The sequence below is a fragment of the Palaemon carinicauda genome, chromosome 29, assembly GCF_036898095.1.
Source record: "Palaemon carinicauda isolate YSFRI2023 chromosome 29, ASM3689809v2, whole genome shotgun sequence".
In the NCBI taxonomy this organism is placed as follows: Eukaryota; Metazoa; Arthropoda; class Malacostraca; order Decapoda; family Palaemonidae; genus Palaemon; species Palaemon carinicauda.
In genome coordinates, this window is record NC_090753.1 from 73,133,353 (window position 1) to 73,140,852 (window position 7,500).

Here is a 7,500-nt window from a genome sequence, read left to right on the forward strand (position 1 = left end):
AGAGCTCTCCCACTCCTTCCATTACATGCCCCCCCCCCTCCCTAAAGGATCCTTTCACATCCTCCATACCCCCTCCCCCTCCTTCCTTCCCCAGGGGATCCTTTCACATCCTCACTCACCCTTTTTATAGCCTCCTAGATTGACAAGGAATTGTGGTCGCCGATTGGTAACGTCACTGCCTGGCCTTCGCCTGACTGGGGTTCGAATCCCGCTCTAGCTCGATAGTTTCTTGCAGTGTCTGTAACCTTACCATCCTTGTGAGCTAAAGATGTAGGAAAGTGGGGAGCCTATATATCTACCTGAGTCATCAGCAGCCATTGCCTAGCCATCCCTGGTCCTTGCTTGGGTGTATACGAGGCTTGGGCATTTGGGCATTATCCCACTAGGTATTGTCACTAGCCTTTAGGTTTGCCATTCATGAGCTGCCTTTAAACATTTAAACCAGTTTTAGTTAACACAAATACATGCTAATCTCGGCGCGTTTTTTTTTTTTTTTTTTTTTTTTTTTTTTTGCGAAAATGGTGAAATTAGCGAAGGGAATTATTATCCATAAATAGGTAATTATTAATGCCAATGTAGGATCTACATAATGAGATTTGCATTTTAATTCACCAACGATTTCATGAAAGTTTGACTTTTTATTTGGATTGAAGTATCTCATACCAATTAATTTTTTCTATTCAAACTTAAATTTTTGTTCATTATACATTTTTTTTATATTTTTCCTTGGAGGGCATCATGAATTAGGTTATATAATTGTTTGTTTATTTATTTCTTGTTGTTATTTTAGAGAGAGAGAGAGAGAGAGAGAGAGAGAGAGAGAGAGAGAGAGAGAGAGATTTTCTACCTCAAATTTTGGTTCATTTTACATTTTCTTTTTCTATATTTTTTGCTTGGAGATTTTCATGAGTTAGGTTTTATATTAATTAATTTATTTTTTTATTTTTTTATTTATTATTATTATTTTTTTTTAGAGAGAGAGAGAGAGAGAGAGAGAGAGAGAGAGAGAGAGAGAGAGTCTACCTCGAGTTGATTTATTTTTTAATTTTTCCCAAAATTATGTCTATAAAGTTGATTATTTTTATTCAATGAGGAGTTGGATTTAATTATGATTACTCAAATTCAATGAATTTTATTGAATTAATCCATATTAAAACAACGAATTAATTTGTTTTAAATTTTGCGATTTTCAGGAAAATAGACGTTCTAACTTTTTCAAATTTTTTTTAAGGAATTTAGTAAATTTAAGAGAATTCAGGTAATCCAAGAGAAATTAGACTTAAATATGATTACTTGAATTCAATTAATTTTATTGAATTAGTCGAAATTGAAACAACTATGGGATTTGTTTTAGATTTTGAGATTTTCAAGAATATAGACAATCTAACTTTTTCTCATTTTTAAGGAAATTAGTGAATTTAAGAGATTTTAGGTAATCAAAGAGGAGTTGGAATTATAGATGATTTTTCAAATTCAATGAATTTTATTGAATTAGCTTAAACTAACCCAACAAAATAATTTCTTTTAGATTTTGTGATTTGAAAGAAAATAGTTGTTCTAACCTTTTCTCATTATTTACAAGTAATTTATTGAATTTAAGAGAATTCAGGTAATCCAAGAGGAGTTGTACTAGAATATGAATACTTGAATTCAATGAATTCTATTGAATTAGTCGATACTGACATAACGAAGTGATTTCTTTTAGGTTTTGCTATTTTCAAGAAAATGAAAGTTCTAACTTTTTCTCCTTTTTTAAAAGAATTTATTGAATTTAAGAGAATTCAGGTAATCCAAAAAGAGTTGGAATTATATATGATTACTCAAATTCAATGAATTTTATTGAATTAGTCTAAACTTGAATAATGAAGGGATTTGTTTTAAGGATTACTCCAATTTACAAAAGGATTTTTTTCATAAGAAATCCGTACATTTGAAGGATTTTTGAAGGATTTTTTGAGGGAAGAAAAAGATAAATCCTTATAAAAGCGGGTCCCAGACGTGTCTTCCTATCCCCTCAACCTTTCTCCTTTTTCCCTTTCTCTTTTATTTTTCGTTTGCTCAAAGGAAAAAATAAAAAAAAATATATAGAGAGAGAGACGAAGGTCGGAGAATCTGGGATGTAGAAAATAGTTTCACTATCTTTTTTCCATTTTTGAAGTTTTTTTATCTTTGGCTTATTGGTATAACTTTTTTTTTTTTTTTTTTTTTTGACAGGACCGAATAGGAAACGGTTCTTTTTTTCTGGGTAAGTCATAGTTAGATTTGATCGAAGCGCCAGGGCTTTTATCTTTGAATGCTGGGTGGGTATCTCTCTCTCTCTCTCTCTCTCTCTCTCTCTCTCTCTCTCTCTCTCTCTCATATGGTCCTTTGGTGCTGTGGAAATACTGCATTGTGCCAAGTTTTAAAAGTACGTTTTTGCATTCATACTTTGAAAAATTTATTATTATTATTTATTATTATTATTATTATTATTATTATTATTATCATTATTGGTGATGTTGTTGTTGTTGTTATTATTATTATTATTATTATTATTATTATTATTATTATTATTATTATTATTATTATCATTGTTGTTATTGACATTGATGAATCTCTCTCTCTCTCTCTCTCTCTCTCTCTCTCTCATATGGTCCTTTGGTGCTTTGGAAAAAACTGTTTTGTGCCAAGTTTTAAAGTATTTATATACTTTTAGTATGTTATTTTTTTTATTGTTGCCGTTATACAAGTGTTCTTGCTTCGCCAAAATACATTTTTATGTCCATTGCTAATACATTAAATACTCGAAAGATGTATTATACACGCCCACACAACAACAACAACAAATGATTTTTTTCTAGTCCACTGCAGACAAAGGCCTCAGACATGTCCTTATTCATGTCTGGAGGTTTGACTAGTTTTCATTAACGATGTCCAGTTCGGATTGGTGATGGTGGGAGACTTTTGTCTGATTGCTCATAGCAAACCAACATGGTATTGGTGGCTCTGACTAGTACAACACACAAACACACACTTATATGTATACAGTTTATATATATATATATATATATATGTGTGTGTGTATATATATAATTTATATATATTTATATATATATATATATATATATTATATATATATACATATATATATATATATACATATATATAATGGGCATATATATAATAGAGAGAGAGAGAGAGAGAGAGAGAGAGAGAGAGAATGTTATGGGGACTTACAAGGAAAAATTCACCTAAGATATACTTCAAAGAAAAAGAGATATAGTTATCCGTACTCACATCAAAATAACTTCCAGTAAAAGAGAGAGAGAGAGAGAGAGAGAGAGAGAGAGAGAGAGGGGGGGACCTAGGGGGGGGGGGCTCTGACAAACTGGCTAAATTGGGGGGGGGGGGGGGCGGGGGCGGGGCTGTGTGATCCCCAATTCCCTTCTCGTCGTTCACACTTGAATGGAGTCGGCGGAAGGTTCAGTGGTCACTTGCGGACGGCGTCGCCTTCTGCATCGCCTATGAGGTCCTGCAGGAGAGGGGTAGGAGCGGAAGGAGAGGAAGGGGGAAAGGGGAGAGGTCCTTGGGTAAGGTGGGTAGGAGAGGAAGGGGAGAGAAGGAAGGACAGGAAGAGGAAGAGGTGAGAGAAAGGAGAAGAGGGCAGGGAAGAAGAAGATGGGAGGATAGGAGAGGAAGGAGATAAGGGAAGGATAGGTGAGGAGGAAGAAGAGAGCTCGGAAGGAGAAGATGGGAGGATAGGAGAGGAAGGATATAAGGGAAGGATAGGAGAGGAAGGGGAAGAATGCTCAGAAGGAGAAGATGGGAGGATAGGAGAGGAAGGAGGTGAGGGAAGGAGAGGGAAGGATAGGAGAGGGCGGAGAAGAATGCTCGGAAGGAGAAGATGGGAGGATAGGAGAGGAAGGAGGCGAGGGGAAGGATAGGTGAGGAAGGGGAAGAGAGCTTGGAAGAAGAAGATGGGAGGATAGGAGAAAGAAGGAGGTGAGGGAAGGAGAGGGAAGGATAGGAGAGGGTGGAGAAGAATGCTCGGAAGGAGAAGATGGGAGGATAGGAGAGGAAGGAGGCGAGGGAAGGATAGGTGAGGAAGGGGAAGAGAGCTTGGAAGAAGAAGATGGGAGGATAGGAGAAAGAAGGAGGTGAGGGAAGGAGAGGGAAGGATAGGAGAGGGTGGAGAAGAATGCTCGGAAGGAGAAGATGGGAGGATAGGAGAGGAAGGAGGCGAGGGAAGGATAGGTGAGGAAGGGGAAGAGAGCTTGGAAGAAGAAGATGGGAGGATAGGAGAAAGAAGGAGGTGAGGGAAGGAGAGGGAAGGATAGGAGAGGGTGGAGAAGAATGCTCGGAAGGAGAAGATGGGAGGATAGGAGAGGAAGGAGGCGAGGGAAGGATAGGTGAGGAAGGGGAAGAGAGCTTGGAAGAAGAAGATGGGAGGATAGGAGAAAGAAGGAGGTGAGGGAAGGAGAGGGAAGGATAGGAGAGGGTGGAGAAGAATGCTCGGAAGGAGAAGATGGGAGGATAGGAGAGGAAGGAGGCGAGGGAAGGATAGGTGAGGAAGGGGAAGAGAGCTTGGAAGAAGAAGATGGGAGGATAGGAGAAAGAAGGAGGTGAGGGAAGGAGAGGGAAGGATAGGAGAGGGTGGAGAAGAATGCTCGGAAGGAGAAGATGGGAGGATAGGAGAGGAAGGAGGCGAGGGAAGGATAGGTGAGGAAGGGGAAGAGAGCTTGGAAGAAGAAGATGGGAGGATAGGAGAAAGAAGGAGGTGAGGGAAGGAGAGGGAAGGATAGGAGAGGGTGGAGAAGAATGCTCGGAAGGAGAAGATGGGAGGATAGGAGAGGAAGGAGGCGAGGGAAGGATAGGTGAGGAAGGGGAAGAGAGCTTGGAAGAAGAAGATGGGAGGATAGGAGAAAGAAGGAGGTGAGGGAAGGAGAGGGAAGGATAGGAGAGGGTGGAGAAGAATGCTCGGAAGGAGAAGATGGGAGGATAGGAGAGGAAGGAGGCGAGGGAAGGATAGGTGAGGAAGGGGAAGAGAGCTTGGAAGAAGAAGATGGGAGGATAGGAGAAAGAAGGAGGTGAGGGAAGGAGAGGGAAGGATAGGAGAGGGTGGAGAAGAATGCTCGGAAGGAGAAGATGGGAGGATAGGAGAGGAAGGAGGCGAGGGAAGGATAGGTGAGGAAGGGGAAGAGAGCTTGGAAGAAGAAGATGGGAGGATAGGAGAAAGAAGGAGGTGAGGGAAGGAGAGGGAAGGATAGGAGAGGGTGGAGAAGAATGCTCGGAAGGAGAAGATGGGAGGATAGGAGAGGAAGGAGGCGAGGGAAGGATAGGTGAGGAAGGGGAAGAGAGCTTGGAAGAAGAAGATGGGAGGATAGGAGAAAGAAGGAGGTGAGGGAAGGAGAGGGAAGGATAGGAGAGGGTGGAGAAGAATGCTCGGAAGGAGAAGATGGGAGGATAGGAGAGGAAGGAGGCGAGGGAAGGATAGGTGAGGAAGGGGAAGAGAGCTTGGAAGGAGAAGATGGGAGGATAGGAGAAAGAAGGAGGTGAGGGAAGGAGAGGGAAGGATAGGAGAGGGTGGAGAAGAATGCTCGGAAGGAGAAGATGGGAGGATAGGAGAGGAAGGAGATGAGGGAAGGATAGGTGAGGAAGGAGAAGAGAGCTTGGAAGAAGAAGATGGGAGGATAGGAGAAAGAAGGAGGTGAGGGAAGGAGAGGGAAGGATAGAGGAGAAGATGGGAGGATAGGAGAGGAAGGAGGTGAGGGAAGGATAGGTGAGAAAGGGGAAGAGAGAAGGATAGGAGAGGACGGAAAAGGAGGAGAGGATGATCGGAGTGGACGGAGATGAGGATGGGTAGGAATGACGGAAAACAAGGAGGAAAGAAGGATAGGAGAGGAAGGGGAAGAGGGAAGGATTTGGAGGAAAGGACGATAGGAGAGGATGGAGGTGAGGGAAGGATAGGAGGGGAGGGAGAAGAGGGTGGAAAGGATGATAGAAGACGACGGAGATGAATGAAGGAAGGGGAGGACGTAGTAGGGGAGGAAAGGAGAAGATTAGAGGATAAGAGAGGAATGGGAAGAGGGAAGGATAGGAGAGGACGGAGGATGGGAGAGGACGGAGGTGAGGGAAGGATAGGTGAGGAGGAGGAGAGGGCAGGGAAGGAGAAGATGGGAGGATAGGAGAGGAAGGAGAAGAGGGAAGGATGGCACAGAAAGAGGATTGGAGGATAGAAGAGGAAGAAGAAGGGGAAGGATAGAAGAGGAAGAAAGGGAAGGATAGAAGAGGAAGAATGGGAAGGATATAAGAAGAAGAAAGGGTAGGATAAAAGAGGAAGACGAAGGGGAAGAAAGGATATAATTGGAGAATAGGAGAGGAAGGGTAAGAGGGCAGGATAGGAGAGGCCGGAGTAGCAGGAAGGATAGGAGACGACTGAAAAAAGGGCAGCGCAATGCCCTAGAGACTTACCTTATATACATATGATCAGCGCTTATGGCCCCTCTCCACTCAATATAGGACCAAGGAGGGCCAGGCAATGGCTGCTGATGACTCAGCAGATAGACCTTTAGGCTCTCCCAAACCCCCGATCCTTTGCTCACAAGGATGGTAAGGTTACAGCGACCAAAGGAGCTAAAGAGTTTGTGCGGGACTGGAACCCCAGTCTGGCGTTCACCAGTCAGGGACGTTACCACATCGGCCACCTCAACCCTTTCTCTTATTTTACTTCCCCTATTACTTTTTCCATCTCTTTACCTGCTACTTTAAGAGATGGAAGAAGTAATAGAGGAAGTGAAATAAGAGAATGTACATGGAAGAAGTAATAGAGGAAGTGAAATAAGAGAATGAGATGGAAGAAGTGATAAGTAAAATAAGAGAAAGAGGTGGAAGAAGTAATAGAGGAAGTGAAATAAGAGAAAGTACATGGAAGAAGTAATAGAGGAAGTGAAATAAGAGAAAGTACATGGAAGAAGTAATAGAGGAAGTGAAATAAGAGAATGAGATGGAAGAAGTGATAGAGGAAGCGAAATAACTGAAAGAGACGGAAGAAGTAATAGAAGAAGTGAAATAAGGGAGAGAGATGGAAGGAGTAATAGAGGAAGTGAAATAAGAGAAACGTGACCGAACGAGAGAATAGAGAAGATGAAAAAGAGAATGAGACGATAAAAACACTATATAGAAAAAATGATCGGAGGATTGTGAAAATGATATAAAAACAGAGAAACATAAAAAAGAAAACAGATTGTGAGAAGAGAAAATAACTAATTAAGAAAAGATAATTAGATTAGAATTACCAAAAGTTAAGATGAATTGCAGAATTAGAAAACAAACAGATATTTGAAAAAAAAAATATATATATATATTAAACCGCTTTGTCTTAAAACCTAAAAATCTTAAAAACCAGAAAAATAATCTTTATCAGATATAAGGTGAGAAAAAAGTTTTGTGATCAAAACAAAAAATCTTATGTTTTGTTTGTAAGGAGAGAGAGAGAGAGAGAGAGAGAGAGAGAGAGAGAGA